Raw genomic sequence first — 18,517 nt, 5'->3', positions numbered from 1 at the left:
TGAGAGGCCTTGCATTTTGTTGAGAGGATGATAATTTGTCTACACTAATTACAATTTCTAAAGACTTTCCCCCCTATGAGATGGGCCTATGTTAATGGGGCTGCACTTGAGAGGCCTTGCATTTTGTTGAGAGGATGATGTTTGCCTACATTAATTACAATTTCTTATGATTTTCCCCCCTATGAGATAGGCCTATGTTAATGGGGCTGCACATGTACTCTTAGGTGGGTTCTTGGTCATGTATAAAGAGGTTGCAACTTGTCTAATACACCATTTTTCCCCAATGTTTTAAAATTCCCATTGCTACTTTAGATGAGGTAGTAATTATTTGTTGTATTCATTAGTTTGAGTGTGTTTTCGAGGGTCACGATGGTAGATTAAGGTAAGCTCTAGAGCTGATAATCTCAGGAGAATATTATCTCAACAGCTTGTGCCAATTCCCAAATGTTCCTACTATGTATGAAAGTAGGGGGCAGCAGGCTTCATACAAGGACTGTGCAAGTCTCTCCAATGCAATGAGAAATAGTCTATAAAAGCAAGTAAAAATTCACAATGGCAAGTTATCGAAAATATATAGATCATTTGGAATTTCTATTACATTCTATAAAATTATGACTAACTTTCATTTTTAGAAATCTCAATGGAGCAAGCTTTCAAAAGATTTGTGACCAAGAATAGTGTAAGCTAAATACCTGACAGAGTTTACGATCACAGAAAGATTTAAGCGTGATAGCTGGATATATCAACAAGATCCAAGTTAACCGTCAACTTTAAAAGAGACCATGGATTAGATGGTGGGCAGCAGCCCGTTTCACTTGAAGTATCTAGAGTAAGGTTTTAGTGTTAGGAATCTGGTCAGATCATTTTTCAGCGTATCCTTTTGAAGCTCATTTCACTTGAAGTAGCCATAGGGTAAGGCTTTAGTGTTAAGAACCTAGTCATTTTTCAGCGTATTCCTTTGCAGGTTGTCCTGCAAGAAGAACTTGTCTCATCCATTCACACATTTTTGCAGAGTTTGGGGACGGCTGTTTCTCCAAAATGCTCATTTTTTGGGAAGGTTTCTCTATTCTATTTGCAGAACCTTGCAATGTTTTGGAAAAGATATTTTTCCATAAGGTTTATTTTTTGAGCCTCATGTTGAGCTTTGAACTTTTTGATTATCTTTTCTCTGAATTAGTAGTAATCCTCCTTTATGCTCATTGTTTTGCCCTTTTCCATAAGGTTTATTTTTTGAGCCTCATGTTGAGCTTTGAACTTTTTGATTACCTTTTCTCTGAATTAGTAGTAATCCTCCTTTATGCTCATTGTTTTGCCCTCAACCTTCTTTACGGGTGTTTTGCTGGACAAGGTAAGCTACTACAGACTCAATTACCTCAAAAGCAATTTCTCTTGAAGGTGCTCTTTACGTAGCTAAGGGTAAGCTTCTCATTTTTTTTCTATCCTTCACTGCAATGTCAAATCGGTAATAGACATGTACTGAAAGGAGCAGATTCGGGAATTTTGCATTCAAAGATTGTCGCACTTTCACCATGCTGCAAGATGAGTTTCGTCTCTTTTCATCTCAAGTTTTATATCAACAATTATGAACATAGGATGCAATGCATGGGAGTTTCGTCTCTTTTCATCTCAAGTTTTATATCAACAATTATGAACAAAGGATGCAATGCATGGGAGTGGGCACTAGGCTTCTTTCTCTTACTCCTTTAAAAGAAAATATGCCAACACAAATGAACTAAGATCACAATTTCATCGTTTCCACAACCTTTCCTCCAAGCTGTGTTTTCATCTTTATTATACAAATGAACTAATCCAAGCTGTCAATGTAACTTCAGTACACAAATGAACAAATTCCAAACTGTCTCCAATGATAAGCCCACTGCAGAGGGAGGCTCCTCGTCATTGTATCACACAGTATTTTTAAAGGTGGTAACAAACTTAACATACGTGTAATACACATACATAAATATATATACACACATATATATATCATTTGATGTTGCATTCTAGGGAAATTAACTGGCTTAGCGAGACTAACGTTTAGAAAAGTAACATTGGGTACATTCCCAAAGTCTTGAACTCTTGAAGAAAAGTGATAAGAATTTCTTCGAAGTTTCTTCGAGACATTTCCTAGATTTATTCTACCATACCATAAGGGTAACTTTTCTTTTCCTCAACTTATAGTATAACCCATGTCTATCGAAATCTACAATAACTTCACCCGCTTAACCTTGACGTTAGAGTCTATTAGCGTACTAGCGTACTATTCAACATCACGTTAGTGGATCAAGCACGATCTTCGATGTTTACAGAGCTTTTTCAGGCAGACAATCATGTTCAGTGGGTGACTAGTTCAAACTCTATAACGGTGGCAAATGACCTATAACCTGGTTTACAGCAACCCAAAGAATAATCTATTGAATACTCAAGAGGAAGACATTAAAATGTAGGAACGTAATCTAATCAAACCCGACAAGTGAAATTTCACATATCACCAATAATAAGACAACCTAGGAGGATGCAAACATATTAAAACTCACGACAAGGCGCCATTTAATATCAAATTTAATCCATGAGGTCCATATCGTAGTTCTATCAAAGCGCTTGAAAACAGGACGTAAATTGTTCCAGGAGACAGGTAAACACTGGTCTACAGAGCGAGGACCGGCATTTGTTATTTAGCTGGGATCTTTCTGTGCGCTTCCCGTGACACCACATCCGCTACGTGTAAACGGAGCAGTAACGCCGTGGGAAGCAACCAGGGTAGCAACCGAGCTTTAAAAATCCTACTAAAAGCCTACAAGACAGGTAGCCAAAGGAGCTGGGAACGGAAGCAGGAAGAAAGATCCACACATAACAGGGCTCAGTGTTGGCAGTAAGTATGGTTCGATTCATGCCAGCGATGTCCTCACGCATCGGAAGAGGGAGCTGGTATCATCCTTGCCCTGCGCATAAAAAAGAAAACTAAGACAAAACCACGAAAGTTAAACAAGGTCTCAGATATCCAAGGAAGATAAGCCGCATCAGCTCTCAAGCCCCGGTGGGGCGAAAACTCTCGGGCGGCCACTGCGAATGTTTGAGAAACAAGCCTTAAGATTCATCATCACAGACCAATGTCATCGATCGAGGTAACGAAAGACAATCGGCGTAGACAGCTATGACAAAAGCGCAAGCGAGCTGAGGAAAAGGAGGACGGGAAGATGCTCAGTTCAGCGGGAAGGTCTTCAAGTGGAGAAACTCCACGTTCCGGTCTGTTGAGCTTGAACTTTACTAAATCTTCCTCGCAATCTTCCCTAACAGGAGACGAAGGCTGAATGAGACATTAGCCAAGGCACCAAGACGCTGCCTTTAAGCGAGGGGATGATGACCTACCGAGCCTAATCCCCTACCCTAGCCCCAACCTCCGCCCCTCACCTAACCTAAACTAACAGCCCCCTTTTCTAGGATCTAGCCTTTCTGACGTGGAGCACTTCCGAAATTGAACCTCACCCATTGCATTTTATCAAAATTTTAAAACGACAAAATCTTAGGACCCAATCCTCCTTGCAAGTGTTATGGGTGGTGATTTATTATTGACTTGGTGATGCCCATATTGTTTGTGCGTTTTGAGAGTTAGAGCCTAACAAATACAAGAATTAGCCAGAAGAGTCATAACTGATCCTCATTAGAGTCTATACAATATTGTCGCATGGACTACAATCATATGAATAAAGATGTCGATTTCTTTTGATTTGGCATCTGGCTTGGCTTTCTTTGCTCCCTCGCATCAAGAACATGCATCAAAAGAGAGGAATGTTGTAAAAATTTACGTTGAAAACAAGCAATTTCGAATAGAAGAGCAATTGAAAATATTGTATGATAATATATATAGCATATAATTATTATAACCACACATAGTGTGGGCGGGGAGGCGACGCACTTCCTTCCCTAAAGAGTTATAATCCAAGGAAATAGGCCCTTCCTTGGGAACCGAGAATATAAGTGCCAAGAATTAGTCTCGCGAACGGATAAGATACTCGCATATTACCTAGATGTCAATAGTCATAATCATATTTTTGCATATTGTCCATAAAGCCCACATTGTTCTTGTTAGCCTGCGCCCACAAATAGAAAACAAGCAAAGCACATGAGGGTGCTAAAATTCAAATTTGGCACAAGCCTTGCAAAACCTAGCTTTTATCAATACTTTATATTTAAATTAGTGGGTGGATCATTGGATTCAAAGCCAAAACTTGGAGGATATGTTTGCTATTAAACTGAAAAAGAGACCTTGCTAGAAGGAATTACAGTGAAACTAGCATGCCTCGAGGTCATATGCCTCTTGGGAATGTCGAGAGTGCGATATTAGTCAAGAGAACCCTTTCATGTGGATTTTGCTTGTCGTGGTAGTTGCAATTAGGGATTGTAGGTGGAGGTGCCGGCAAATTCACAAGCACTGTATGAACCGTTGAGGGGAGGATGAGAAGACATTGATAATGGTACGTGATAAATATATGCAAAAACGATGAATCCCAAATGTACGACGGAATACCACAAGCTTCATTCGAAAAGGATAAACTATAAGAGAGTTGCCCGATTGCGCAAAGGATAGAGGGCACATAAATCTTGAGGGAATCATGATTCTAGCGGCAACTGTAGGACATCTCTAGCAATTAGTTTCTCATGAAGGAAGACGGAATTGCAACATCTTTGATTTTTTGTTGATCTTTGGAAGTTTTTGCTAAGTAATTCCGATCACAACTATTGCCATGCACCATGTTGATTTTCGGATGTTTTCTACGAAGTAATTCTGATCGCAACCGTTGCCGTGCATCCTTAGGTTTCTAGATGCAGACAATGAATTGGAAGCACTATTGACGTGCATCCTTAGGTTTCTGGACAAGGCAGACACCATTGGGGACACCGACAACGAATTGGAAGCAGCAACAACAATAGCAAGAGTCGCAGCAAATCCATGGAAGCTTTGCAGCGTGGGACATCTTGCATGCATTCTGCCGTTAAGATTGACCCTTCTTTGCAAGTTAGCCGCTACCTTGTAGCTCACGAGCTTGCCCCTATACCATCCGCTGTCATTCCATCGCCTGTTTTTGGGACTCAGAAAAGCAACTTCTTATTGGGAAAGCTGGGCTGAGCAACCTTCTTATACAAGTGCACGAAGCTAAAAATCATGAATTGCTTGAAATCGTTGAATTTGAATGGGGAAGACCCTCACCTGCATTGATAAGCTTTGCCTGACGGTTCCTCCTTAAATTGCTCCGAGAGCTACAAAACGTGTTGCCTTCCCTGCTTCTGCAAATACCGCCAATCAATAAGTTTCAGCAACACGAAGACCCTAGAGCAATCGGACCACAACGTACTCGATGAAGCAATCACTTTCATGAACCGAGCAATATTCATTCGCAATGCAGGTCATCAATGCAGTTGCATAGAGCAAAACGCAGGCATGACACGCTTTCCAAGAGTGAAAAGCATGAATTACTACAATTTTAGAGCTTTTGTATGAAATTTTCTAGTCCTTGGGGTCAATCTAAGATCAAGGGTTACTAATGGTACATGTGGCTCAAGGAGAGCTTAGAAAACCAAAACTTCCCCCTAGGTTGCCTGTTGTAACAATATGAATTTCATTCATGTGTCTTGCCCAGAGAGAGAAGAAGAAGAAGAAGGAGAAAGAGAGAGAGAGAGAGAGAGGGAGAGAGAGAGAGAGAGAGAGATGGGAGGAATACAAGGGATACAAATAGCAGAGGTGGGAGGATTACAAGGGATACAAATAGGGGGTGTAAGAGATGGTGCATCAAAGAGGGGATTGCGAAAGAGAGAGAAGAAGGAAAAGAAGAAGAAGAAGAAGAGAGAGAGAGAAAGAGAGGGGGGGGGGGAGGGAGGGGGGGAGAAAAAGATGGAGGATTTCAAGGAATGTAATTAGCAAGTGCAACTTAGCCCAATCATAAAAATCCAAATACAAATTTTGAAATATCAACATTTTTAGCTTCTTAAAGTAGAACCTCCAATTAGACCTTCCCATAGGACAGGCCAACAAATTTCCCACGTTGATTGTCATAATGATTAGTAAAAACATGGATTTTATGTCCTTTTTAACCTTTAAACGAGTAACCTGACCCGTCTACGACGGGCTAGCGACCCGCTCCGCCGGGTCTCAAGATGCTAAAATGTCTGAAACCAGCAACATATTCTAACCAAAAAAAAAGTCTACGACATAGTACTTCAAAATATTTAAAAAAACCTATACAAAGATTACTGAAATGAAGATTTCCCACCCAAGAAAGCCTCAAGAGGGTTTGAAAGAGTAATGTCATACTCCTAGGCTCTTGCTGTTGCCAATTGCAAAACTTCCTTGTACACAACATTTGTGGTAGAAGTATTATCCATCTCCTCGCCCCTAGCATTAGATGCGCTCTGCAAAATGAAAACCTTAGGTAACAGTGTTTGATGCTCGGATATGTGAAAATGCCACGTATAGTTGGCCATGATTGAATACCAGTGTCACCAAGTATAGCCCCAAAAACAAACAATGTTTGGCCCTGTGGCTTATTGATTGTCATGCAAAATGCCAAATCGGATAGGAAATTGCCATCTCCTCATGTCGAATGGGAGTTTAAGGTTGGTTGAAATGAATGTTATTCTTCCAATAAACGTTCTATCACCAGCATTGGTACCCGTTTTTTCAGCTTCTAACACTTTCTGTGAAACTCTTTCCAAATACACATCCGCAAACACAGTCATAATTGAACATATAAAATCTAAAATAGACACCTAAAAGGGAAAAAGTCTGCGGCCATGTACTATAGGGAAAAAGCCTGCGCCGACCATGTGCTCCACATCCGCCATGTCCAAAAAAAAATTTATCTATGACAGAGTACTTCAAAAATATCACATCCAAAAGTGCAATCACATGTATGAACATGCAATAGCTACATCAAACAACTGATTGATATATCCAAATACACAGCCGCAAATAAAGTCATAACTGAACATACAAAATCTACAACAGACACACAAACATCCCTAAGGGAAAAGTCTACGACCATGTGTTACACGGAAAGGCCTGCGACGTTCGCCACATCCACCGCAGTTATGAAAATACAACGGGGTACCAACATTCCTATATGGGCTAGCATCACACAGAAAGATAAATTGGGAACTATAATTATTGAGCCGGCAATCTAGGACAGCGTAATATCCCATATGGATTGTGGATGTGGAGATTCATTAGAAACCCTAAATCAGGAACAGTCCTAAAAGATAAACAATAGCATGTTTTCCCACTCACATATAATCGAAAAAAAACCTTTTATTTTAACAAAAAAATAAAGCAACAAACAATGTACACGATTCTTACCCAAGGTAGCTCTCCAGCTCAAGCAAATCCAACAACAGTTGCGCACTCTCCAGAGATCCCCAGCCCATACGATTTGCAATTTTCTAAAAGTGAGTGACTATACTATTAAACATGTCAACATAAAACGTGGTTGTCAAGCAACTATGTACCTTGCACCTGTGCTCTTGTCATCTCCTCATGTCGAATGGAAGTTTAAGGTTGGTCGGAATGAATGTTATCCTTCGAATAAACGTTCTATCACCAGCATTGGTACCAATAATGATTTTAGCTTCTAACACTTTCGTGTGAAACTTTTTCGAGTAACCTGACCCGTCTACGATGGGCTAGCGACCCGCCCTGCCGGGTCTCAAGATGCTAAAATGTCTGAAACCAGCAACATATTCTAACCAAAAAAAATGTCTACGACATAGTACTTCAAAATATTACATCCGAAAGTGAAATCAGAGAACTCATTAATATGTCCAAATACACATCCGCATACAATGTCATAACTGAACATACAAAATCTACAATAGACACACAAACATCCCTAAAGGGAAAAGACTGCGGCCATGTACTATAGGGAAAAGCTTGCGTCAGCCATGTACTCCACATCCACCATGTCCAAAAAAAAAATTCTGTAAGACAGAGTACTTCAAAATATCACATCCAAAAGTGCAGTCACATGTCTGAACATGCAATAGCTACATCAAAGAACTGACTGATATATCCAAATACATAGCCGCAAAATAAAGTCATAACTGAACATACAAAATCTACAATACACACACAAACATCCCTAAGGGAAAAGTCTGCGGCCATGTACTGCAGGGAAAAGCCTGCGACGGCCATTCAGTCTACGTCCACCACGTCCGCCGCGTCCACCACGACTACGAACATACAACGGAGTACCAACAATCGTATCTGGACCAGCATCACATAGAAAGACAACTTAGAAACTATAATTATTGAGCCATAAAACTTTTATACATGTATGTTGGTAAAACCCAACTCATTCTTTAGAGTACTTACTCAGACGCAAAGGGCTGTCAACAATGCTGGCAAAGGTGTACGTGTAGTCTCCATTTTGCCCTCGATAGAAAATTCGTGTCCACACACATTCATAGTATCCCAGCCAACGAACAGTGATGGTCTGTGGTCCATCATCCCTATGAAGCCGGCAAGCCAGGACAGCGTAATATCCCAAATGGACTCGTCCATCGAAAGGATTGTGGACGTGGAGATTCATTAGAAACCCTGAATCAGCAACAGTCCTAAAAGACAAACAATAGCATGTTTTCTCACTCAAATATAATCCAAAAAGACTTTTGTTTTAACAAAAATAAAGCATTAAACAATGCACACAGTTCTTACCCAAGGTAGCTCTCCAGCTCAAGCAAATCCAACAACAGTTGTGCGCTCTCTAGAGATCCCCAGCCGCAGGATCTACAATTTTCTAAAAGTGAGTGACTATACTATTAAACGTGTCAACATAAAACGTGGTTGTCAAGCAACTATGTACCTTGCACCTGTGCTCTTGTTTCGGTGACAAATGTGAATTGCCTAGACATCCTATCACATTGCAAAAAAAGAATGCACGTGTCAATCTACATATACTGGAAAAAAACAATAGGCTTTGAAGAGAAAATAGCCTGTAGTGTATTGCAAAACCATAACTCAAATTAAAAATGAAATCCAAACATTATCAAGGACAAAGTCATGAAATATTACGTCTCACTTCATCTTTGTATAAATAGCCAACATATCCAAAGACCTATCATAGTTGGAATACTGAAAGAACTTAAAAAAAGCTATACAAAGATTACCGAAATGAAGATTTTCCACCCAAGAAAGTCTAAGAAGGGCTTGAAAGAGCAATGTCATCATACTCCTAGGCTCTTGCTGTTGCCAATTGCAAAATTTCCTTGTACACAACATTTGTGGTAGAAGTATTATCCATCTCCTCACCCCTGGCATCAGACGCACTCTGTGAAATGAAAACCTTAACAGCGTTTGATGCTCGGATACGTGAAAATGCCACATATAATTGGCCATGACTGAATACCGGTGTCGCCAAGTACAGTCCCAAAACTGACAATGTTTGGCCCTGTGACTTATTGATTGTCATGCCAAATGCCAATCGGATAGGAAATTGCCATCTCCTCATGTTGAATGGAAGTTTAACATTGGTCGGAATGAATGTTATCCTTGGAATAAACGTTCTATCACCAGCATTGTTACCAGTAATGATTTCAGCTTCTAACACTTTTGTGTGAAACTCTTTGCATATCAACCGTGTCCCATTGCACAAACCCTGGCGAGGATTCAAATCACGCAACAAAATTATAGGAGCATTTCTTTTCAAAACCAACCGATGCGGGGGATATCCACCACCAAGATCAAGACTGTTCAAATACTGGACTGCAAACGAAAAGGAATCTCCCCCTAAGTTGTCCACTGAGTCTGCACTTAGGTACTCCCTTTCCTCACCGGGCATTTCCTTCAATGCCGTAGCATTAAATGATATGTCCAAATACACATCCGCATACAAAGTCATAACTGAATATACAAAATGTACAATAGACACACAAACATCCCTAAAGGGAAAAGTCTGCGGCCATGTACTATAGGGAAAAGCCTATGCCGGCCATGTACTCCACATTTGCCATGTCCAATAAAAAATTTCTCTATGATAGAGTACTTCAAAAAATATCACATCCAAAAGTGCAATCACATGTCTGAACATGCAATAGCTACATCAAAGAACTGACTGATATATCCAAATACAGAGCCACAAAATAAAGTCATAACTGAACATACAAAATCTACAATACACACACAAACATTCCTAAGGGAAAAGTCTGCGGCCATGTACTGCAGGGAAAAGCCTGCGACGGCCATTCAGTCTACGTCCACCACGTCCGCCGCGTCCACCACGGCTACGAACATACAACGGAGTACCAACAATCGTATCTGGACCAGCATCACATAGAAAGACAACTTAGAAACTATAATTATTGAGCCATAAAACTTTTATACATGTATGTTGGTAAAACCCAACTCATTCTTTAGAGTACTTACTCAGACGCAAAGGGCTGTCAACAATGCTGGCAAAGGTGTACGTGTAGTCCCCATTTTGCCCTCGATAGAAAATTCGTGTCCACACACATTCATAGTATCCCAGCCAACGAACAGTGATGGTCTGTGGTCCATCATCCCTATGAAGCCGGCAAGCCAGGACAGCGTAATATCCCAAATGGACTCGTCCATCCAAAGGATTGTGGACGTGGAGATTCATTAGAAACCCTGAATCAGGAACAGTCCTAAAAGACAAACAATAGCATGTTTTCTCACTCAAATATAATCCAAAAAGACTTTTGTTTTAACAAAAATAAAGCATTAAACAATGCACACAGTTCTTACCCAAGGTAGCTCTCCAGCTCAAGCAAATCCAACAACAGTTGTGCGCTCTCTAGAGATCCCCAGCCCGCAGGATCTACAATTTTCTAAAAGTGAGTGACTATACTATTAAACGTGTCAACATAAAACGTGGTTGTCAAGCAACTATGTACCTTGCACCTGTGCTCTTGTTTCGGTGACAAATGTGAACTGCCTAGACATCCTATCACATTGCAAAAAAAGAATGCACGTGTCAATCTACATATACTGGAAAAAAACAATAGGCTTTGAAGAGAAAATAGCCTGTAGTGTATTGCAAACCCATAACTCAAATTAAAAATGAAATCCAAACATTATCAAGGACAAAGTCATGAAATATTACGTCTCACTTCATCTTTGTATAAATAGCCAACATTCCCAAAGACCTATGATAGTTGGAATACTGAAAGAACTTAAAAAAAGCTATACAAAGATTACCGAAATGAAGATTTTCCACCCAAGAAAGTCTGAGGAGGGCTTGAAGGAGCAATGTCATACTCCTAGGCTCTTGCTGTTGCCAATTGCAAAACTTCCTTGTACACAACATTTGTGGTAGAAGTATTATCCATCTCCTCGCCCTTGGCATCAGACGCACTCTGCGAAATAAAAACCTTAACAGCGTTTGATGATCGGATACGTGAAAATGCCACATATAATTGGCCATGACTGAATACCGGTGTCGCCAAGTACAGCCCCAAAAGTGACAATGTTTGGCCCTGTGACTTATTGATTGTCATGCCAAATGCCAATCGGATAGGAAATTGCCGTCTCCTCATGTTGAATGGAAGTTTAACGTTGGTCGGAATGAATGTTATCCTTGGAATAAACGTTCTATCACCAGCATTGTTACCAGTAATGATTTCAGCTTCTAACACTTTTGTGTGAAACTCTTTGCATATCAACCGTGTCCCATTGCACAAACCCTGGCGAGGATTCAAATTACGCAACAAAATTATAGGAGCATTTCTTTTCAAAACCAACCGATGCGGGGGATATCCACCACCAAGATCAAGACTGTTCAAATACTCGACTGCAAACAAAAAGGAATCTCCCCCTAAGTTGTCCACTGAGTCTGCACTTAGGTACTCCCTTTCCTCACCGGGCATTGCCTTCAATGCCGTAGCATTAATTGCATCAACCTCGATGTTTCGAGGTGCAAGAATAGCACGCTCTCGAAAGTATGGTGCATAGTCCAAAATAGTTGCAAGCCCTCGATACACCCATCTAATGAGGCCTTCCATGGACTTTGTCTCTAAAAGCATATGCGATGGAATCACAACAGTATCTTCTTTTGTACATCTATTTATCCCATTGCCAATGTCCAGAACCCATTGCATGAACTCTTGCTCAGCACAATTATCACCATTCCGAAGGACCCGCATATTCTGCGTTAACTTCAATACTGTAGTGCGACCCCAAATCCTTGAGTGGCATAAGGTAGCATTGACAATGTCCTCTCGTCCTGCCTTTGGAAGAACTGGCAAGACTTGCCTAAAATCCCCCCCCAACAATACCACCTTCCCACCAAAAAGTTGCTCATTGGACATGATATCTCGCAAAGTTCTGTCTAGTGCCTCAAAAGCAAACCGGTGAGTCATGGGTGCCTCATCCCATATTATCAGCCTAGCCATCCTCAAAACATCTGCCAGTTGACTATTAACCTTAATATTGCAACTGCTAGTACCATCCAGCTCCAACGGTATCTTGAATCGTGAGTGTGCCGTGCGTCCATTGGCTAGTAGCAATGCAGCAATCCCAGAAGATGCACATGCCAAAGCGATGAGCCCCTCCCCACGCAATCGAGAGAGCAAGCAATTGTAGAGAAAGGTCTTTCCAGACCCTCCTATACCATCGAGAAAAAAGACCTCACCACCATCTCCATAAACCCTTGCCAAAATCCGATCGAATGCAGCACGTTGACAGTGATTCAAGGACATTTCCATTTGCTGGGCAGTCTGTGCTTCTTTCACACAATCAAACATTCTTTCTTCTTGCAATAAGCCATTTCCAGCTTCTAACAAAGATGTTCTATCTACAACAGGCATCCCGTCAAACTCAGCCAACCTTCGCCCATGTTGTTGAAGAATGTGCTCTAAGTGCAATATAGCCTTCTTTATTGCTATTTCACGACGACCAATTAAATTCCCCATACTCGATTCCAATATATAAAAAAAATCATCCGAAAGCTCAAGGGAAAATTTTTCCCACAAAAGTTGAGGAGATGTTGGCTCACAAAAAACCAATATTGTGACAAATAGGTGTCTCAATTGTGCACTATTTTGATAAAACACAGCCTCTTGCATACACACAAACCATTCATCATCACTCTCCAACAATCCTCGTGCTATGCATGCTGCCTTGAAAGTAGGGTACACTTGGCTGTCAAAAGTACGTAGGTCATCAAAGGACTTGCATCCCGTGCACACATTAAGAAGCATACGCATGAAGTAGAGCTCACCAGCTGAGGGGGAAATATTGTACATCCGACCTATGGTATTCCCCTTTTGTCTTCTAGTCCACCGCTTACTGGTTTTGTTCCAAACCAACTTCTCTGGCAAGTCACCATACAGCAAGTTGCTTGCGTCAGATTGCAACTGATTATAAGTGAACCATTCTGTGAGGGTGGTCTTTTGATTTTGTTCCCTGCCTACAACATTTTGCAAATCATCATCATCTCGAAAGATGATGTTATTACGCATCGGAAGATGAACTTGCAATCTTTGCACATCGGGTTTTTCATCGTGCGTGGCATACTCATAAATCCGCCAACATGCTTCTGATGCTGACACGTAACGTGCATCTAAGTAACTACTAATCTCATCAATATTGCCACCGTCAACTATGTTGTGCAAATGCCCTTGCTCTCCTGCATTATTTAGCTGCATCTTGATAATGGCTCTGTCATGACCTTTGTACACATATTTATACAAATACTTAACTGCAGTGATTGTGGAGCATATTTCAACATTGATGTGTGCCTTGTACTTCATGGAGAGAAAAGGATTAAATGGCACAATCCAACGATTATCAATCACACCCCCTTTCACTTGTATCTTTCTACCATCATCACGACGCATGTAAACTGGATAGCCATCGTTGCCAACAATAGTCGTCTGTGAGAATCCACGTGGATAATGACGAATGCATTTTCCATCAACCATGCAAGCTGCAGATGGATTTAGTGCACCACACGGACCATGGACATTACATTGCCCAATAATATCATGCAACTCCGGGAACATAGCCTTATCTGGCAACTCCGCACACACTAATCGGTCATAGTGACCGATCTCCACGGGTTTGAAACCACTTTCTAATATCAACAATATGTGTGAGTGTGGCAGGCCTCTCTTTTGAAACTCTATGACACTCACATATCCAACCACCTTCCCAAACAAATTATGTTTTATAATTGACTGCATCATGTCCTTATGCTTTTGGAAAAACACACGGGCTGTCAAATCTGGACGGTCTTGTGCAGTTTGCCCCGGCAACAATGCTATAGATATTTCAGCCCATTTGGGATTGCAGGTGAATGTTATGAATAAATCCGGTTTGCCCCTTTTTCTGACAATTGCCATAGCATCTTGGTATAGCTGGCACATATACCGAGGCCCTCCCGTAAAAGAAGAAGGCAACACCACCCTACGCCCTGCAGCATTGCCAAGCACAGTACGTGTCCCATCAGCTGTATTCACCATGTCCATCAACCCTTGATAGACTTCAGCGCGTAGGGAAGCCTGGTTGTTTCGTATCCACACCAACCTAGACTCTTCCATGCTACTGTAGGCATCAACCATGTATTGCTGCAGCAATCTACCCCCACGCAAAAGACATGCATTTGTATCATATCTCACCTGCAAAAGATATGCGTAGTATTGTCTCTGGGTGACACAACTCTGTCCACGTATCTCGTGCAATGGTGTGTGATTAGGAACATCACTATATGGGATATATGGATGCCAGCCATCTTCTCCCCGAGGGAACAAAAGAACATACATGAGAGGCATGTATGATCGGTGCAAATTAGATATTCTACGCACAAACCCATTGCGGCTAAAAATCTGAATGTCCCGATTTCCAATATCAAAGTCATCCCCTTGTCCTGGCATGATTGCAGCAACCTCGCTAGCCATAGGAGCCAAGTACTGCCTTGAGGTGGAGCGACTCTCACAAATAACCATCCTCAGGTTTGTATGTGGATTTGTTCTTAGCACTTGCCCAATAGCCATCAATGCACTGGCATATGGATTGCTCTCGTGCATCATCCTCTGCAACAACTCCAAAATGCCTGGATCCAAACCAGGCATCCCATGTAAACGGTGTTCTAGTTCATGATCAGTATCATACACGTACAACTGTGCAAAACGTGGCATCTCTTGCCTAGCCTCATCCGGCAACAAATTTCCAACCTGATGATACACACTACCATGGACTCGAAAGTTTTGTATACCCCCATTCCCACGGAACATTTGATCAACATGGGCTCCCAATGAAACAAATGCCATGGCACTATTATAAGCCCTAATGTTTTTCTTAAATAGTCTGCTTCTAGCATCATGTCCGTGCAGTAGAACTCTCAAAATCTCTGGTGGTTCTTCTAACGGCAACAATGACACACGACCAACTTTGCAACAGTGCTTGCCCACAACTTGATGCATATGCATTCGCGTCTCTTGTTTCCACAGTTGAGCCTGGCAAAAGCTACATGTATGATCCATGGATCCGAGTGCATGAACAGAAGGAGCATTGAAGACCAGTGGATACAAAGATGGATGCTCTACATTTTCCCTTAACGGAAAAGTATGCAAGATAGAGAGGCTCCCCCCTGCACCCAAAATCACAGCCCTGTTGTGAACAACACGCCTTGGGGCTCTTAAATGAGTAGCATCCCTGGTTGCATCCATATGAGTAGTTGTACATACTACTGGAGCATGTTCATGCTCATTACATACTATTGGTGTAGTATGGAGGTCCATTCTATTTTCAGCAGTGCATCCTACATTACTGTGCCCATGCATTTGATTCTGTTCTCTGCGTAGGCCAACTTCTACATCCATAGATTCCATTGCCCCCCTCACACTTCTAGCAACTTGTGTTCTCGACCTTGTTCTTTGTATAGCATAAATGCGACGGGCCGCCTGCGTTGAATCCATTTGAGTACTTGTACCTATTACTGGAGCATGTTCATGCTCATTATCTACAGTTGGTAAAGTATTGACGTCCATTGTATTTTCAGCAATGCACGCTACATTACTGTGCCCATACATTTGGTCCTGTTGTCTACGAAGGCCGTCTTCTACATCCATAGATTCCACAGCCACCCTCATGCTTCTAACTCCTTGTGTTTTCGACCTTGTTCTTTGTATAGCATAACTACGACGGGCCGCCCGTGTTGAATCCATTTGAGTACGTGTACCTATCACTGAAGCATGTTGATGCACTCTACCTACTGTTACTGAAGTATTGAGGTCCATTGTATTTTCAGCCACAATGCATGCTACATTACTGCATCCATGTATCTGATTGTGTTGACTGCAAACTCCTACTTCTACACCCATAGATTCCACAGCCACCCTCATGCTTCTAGCACCTTGTGTTTTAGACCTTGTTCTTTGTATAGCATAAGCACGACGGGCTGCCCGCGTTGAATCCAACAATCTTCTCCTATGAGAACGTATTGAATGTAGCCTCTCTTCTATTTGTCTTGCCATCTTCTGTATCCACTCAACCAACTACATAAATATCTATTCCTCAAAGGGAAAAATAGATTAATCAAATAACTTATGCATCATCCCTAACCATGACAAAGCCATCCCTTTCCCATCTATCTAAAATTGAGAGCGGACCATCTATGCATTGAACCCATTATCTTTGGTAAGAGTAATGCTCATATTTTTTCAACATGTGACAAAATACAATATCATATGTGCAACCATCATTTGAAACATAAAAACCAAAGCTAACATATCTAAAAAAACTCAAAGTTGACCATCTCAAAAAAAGTATAAGCGTTGCATCAGCATTTATGCAAAGAAATTACAAATATTTGAGTATATCTTAAATAAAACGAAAATGGGAAGGAACAATAGGCAATTCAAATATTGAATTAAATTAGCTTCCATTGCCATATATATGTCAAATGAAAGTAAATATAATCATTTGCAAAAAAACTTGTCTTGCCAAATAACATAAGGGCAACCCAACTACATGAATCCCATAGAAGCATTTGGAATTCCAGTACAAAAAGTGACATAAAAATCTCAGGAGTCAAACTTGTCTTGCCAAATAACATAAGGGCAACCTGGAAGTACATGAATCCCATAGAAGCATTTGGGATTCCAGTACAAAAAAGTGACATAAAAGTCTTAGGAGTCTCTTAATTGTCACGGGTTGCGACCTGCTCTAGTTTACGGCTCATCCTGGTCATCAAAGCAGTTAGCCTATTTAAACCAACTTTGAACATTGACACCTCAGTGGACAGTAGTTGAACTTGTTCTTTCAGCTTATCAACTTGTAGTCTACACCCATTCTCACATACAACTGCCCCTTCTCCACCTCTCCCCAAAATCTGCTGCATCCATTGATTAGATTCCTTAACGCTATTCTCAATTTGAGAAATCCTTGCAATGAGAGTTCCAGGGAATTCTGCCATCCCCTGCGCTATTACTGCAGCACCATCTGAATGGATTTCTCCCCACAAAGACCCCAAATATCGTGTGTTCATGGCACATGCATCCTTATTATTCTCGCACATGGCTTGAATGGACTTTAAAAGATTGTAATGACTTGAATGCTCAGTTGCATGGGTTGAAGCTCTCCCCCTTGCAAGTCGTTTCATTATATTAGCAGTGCGACGTTCGCGGCTAGACTTAAAACGCTTTGAAGGCAACTTGGGACCGTGATTTGCTCCATGGGTTGAAGTCTCGGCCCTTGCCAAAACTTGATTTATCACATGAAGGCTATCTGGCTCAGGAAAAGATGACAACACAATGTCAGAAATTGCAGAGCCCTCCAACCTAGCAGCTCGCTTCATTGCCCGAAGGCTTTGTCGCCCATGGAAACCCGACTCCCCAAGATTTGGAACAACGGTAGAAGCCATTTCTGGAGCTGCATCCATAACAAAATACAAAAACCTTTTCAGGTATGTATTGGCTCAATTGTATAATTGGATCACACAGATTCCATAGAACAAACATGAGCAGAAATGAATTGCCATAGGAGGTAGATACCCAAAGATTGTAGCCCATCTCCTCTCAGCAAAGAATTTGGAATCAAGTTGGATGGATTGAGATATTTGTGAATGAGCTCGTGCCAAGCACTCGTGCAAATATTTTCCGATTCAAAGGCGGTAAGTTGCTTAGAGTGACCAAGGATATGGTGGTAGGAAGTAGAAATCATAGGACATGTTAAAAGGAGAAATCGACATGGAAGGCACATGGCCCTAGCGTCTATTTCAAAAATAAAATCCCCCTAACCTCCCCTTGCCATGCATTAGCCTGCTCTAACGAACCCTAAATCTAAGACCTTAGTCCTATGATTTCTACTTCCTACAATCTTACTGTCTGCTCATGAAGGTGCTCCTGCGAAAGATACAATTAACTTTGGACCTTTCATATCCAACCACATCATGGACTTATTTCACTTCTGTCCACCATTATATTTTGCTCTGTGTGTGTGTGTGTGTAGCCCCATCTATCATCCAATCGCCTCATCTCTCGAGCTTAGTTCTCATGGCTATAAAGCACA

General features: G+C 41.3%; 2 non-coding genes across 2 annotated transcripts; both read right to left on the bottom strand.

Annotated features, from left to right (window-relative positions):
• Window positions 1-2,989: 2,989 nt before the first annotated feature.
• On the bottom strand, window positions 2,990-3,109 carry LOC147885425 (small nucleolar RNA SNORD14). Its single transcript, XR_015543509.1, has one exon. It is a non-coding gene; the product is annotated as a small nucleolar RNA SNORD14 (small nucleolar RNA).
• An 87-nt stretch (window positions 3,110-3,196) lies between these two features.
• LOC147885424 (small nucleolar RNA Z107/R87) lies at window positions 3,197-3,286 on the bottom strand. Its single transcript, XR_015543512.1, has one exon. It is a non-coding gene; the product is annotated as a small nucleolar RNA Z107/R87 (small nucleolar RNA).
• Window positions 3,287-18,517: the final 15,231 nt, after the last annotated feature.

Source organism: Dipteris shenzhenensis, chromosome 25 (assembly GCF_047967505.1).
Source record: "Dipteris shenzhenensis isolate YYH24624 ecotype China chromosome 25, Dip_SZ_1.0, whole genome shotgun sequence".
NCBI classification, from domain to species: domain Eukaryota; kingdom Viridiplantae; phylum Streptophyta; class Polypodiopsida; order Gleicheniales; family Dipteridaceae; genus Dipteris; species Dipteris shenzhenensis.
Note: the sequence above shows the minus strand (reverse complement) of the source record. Positions and strands in the feature narration are given on the sequence as shown.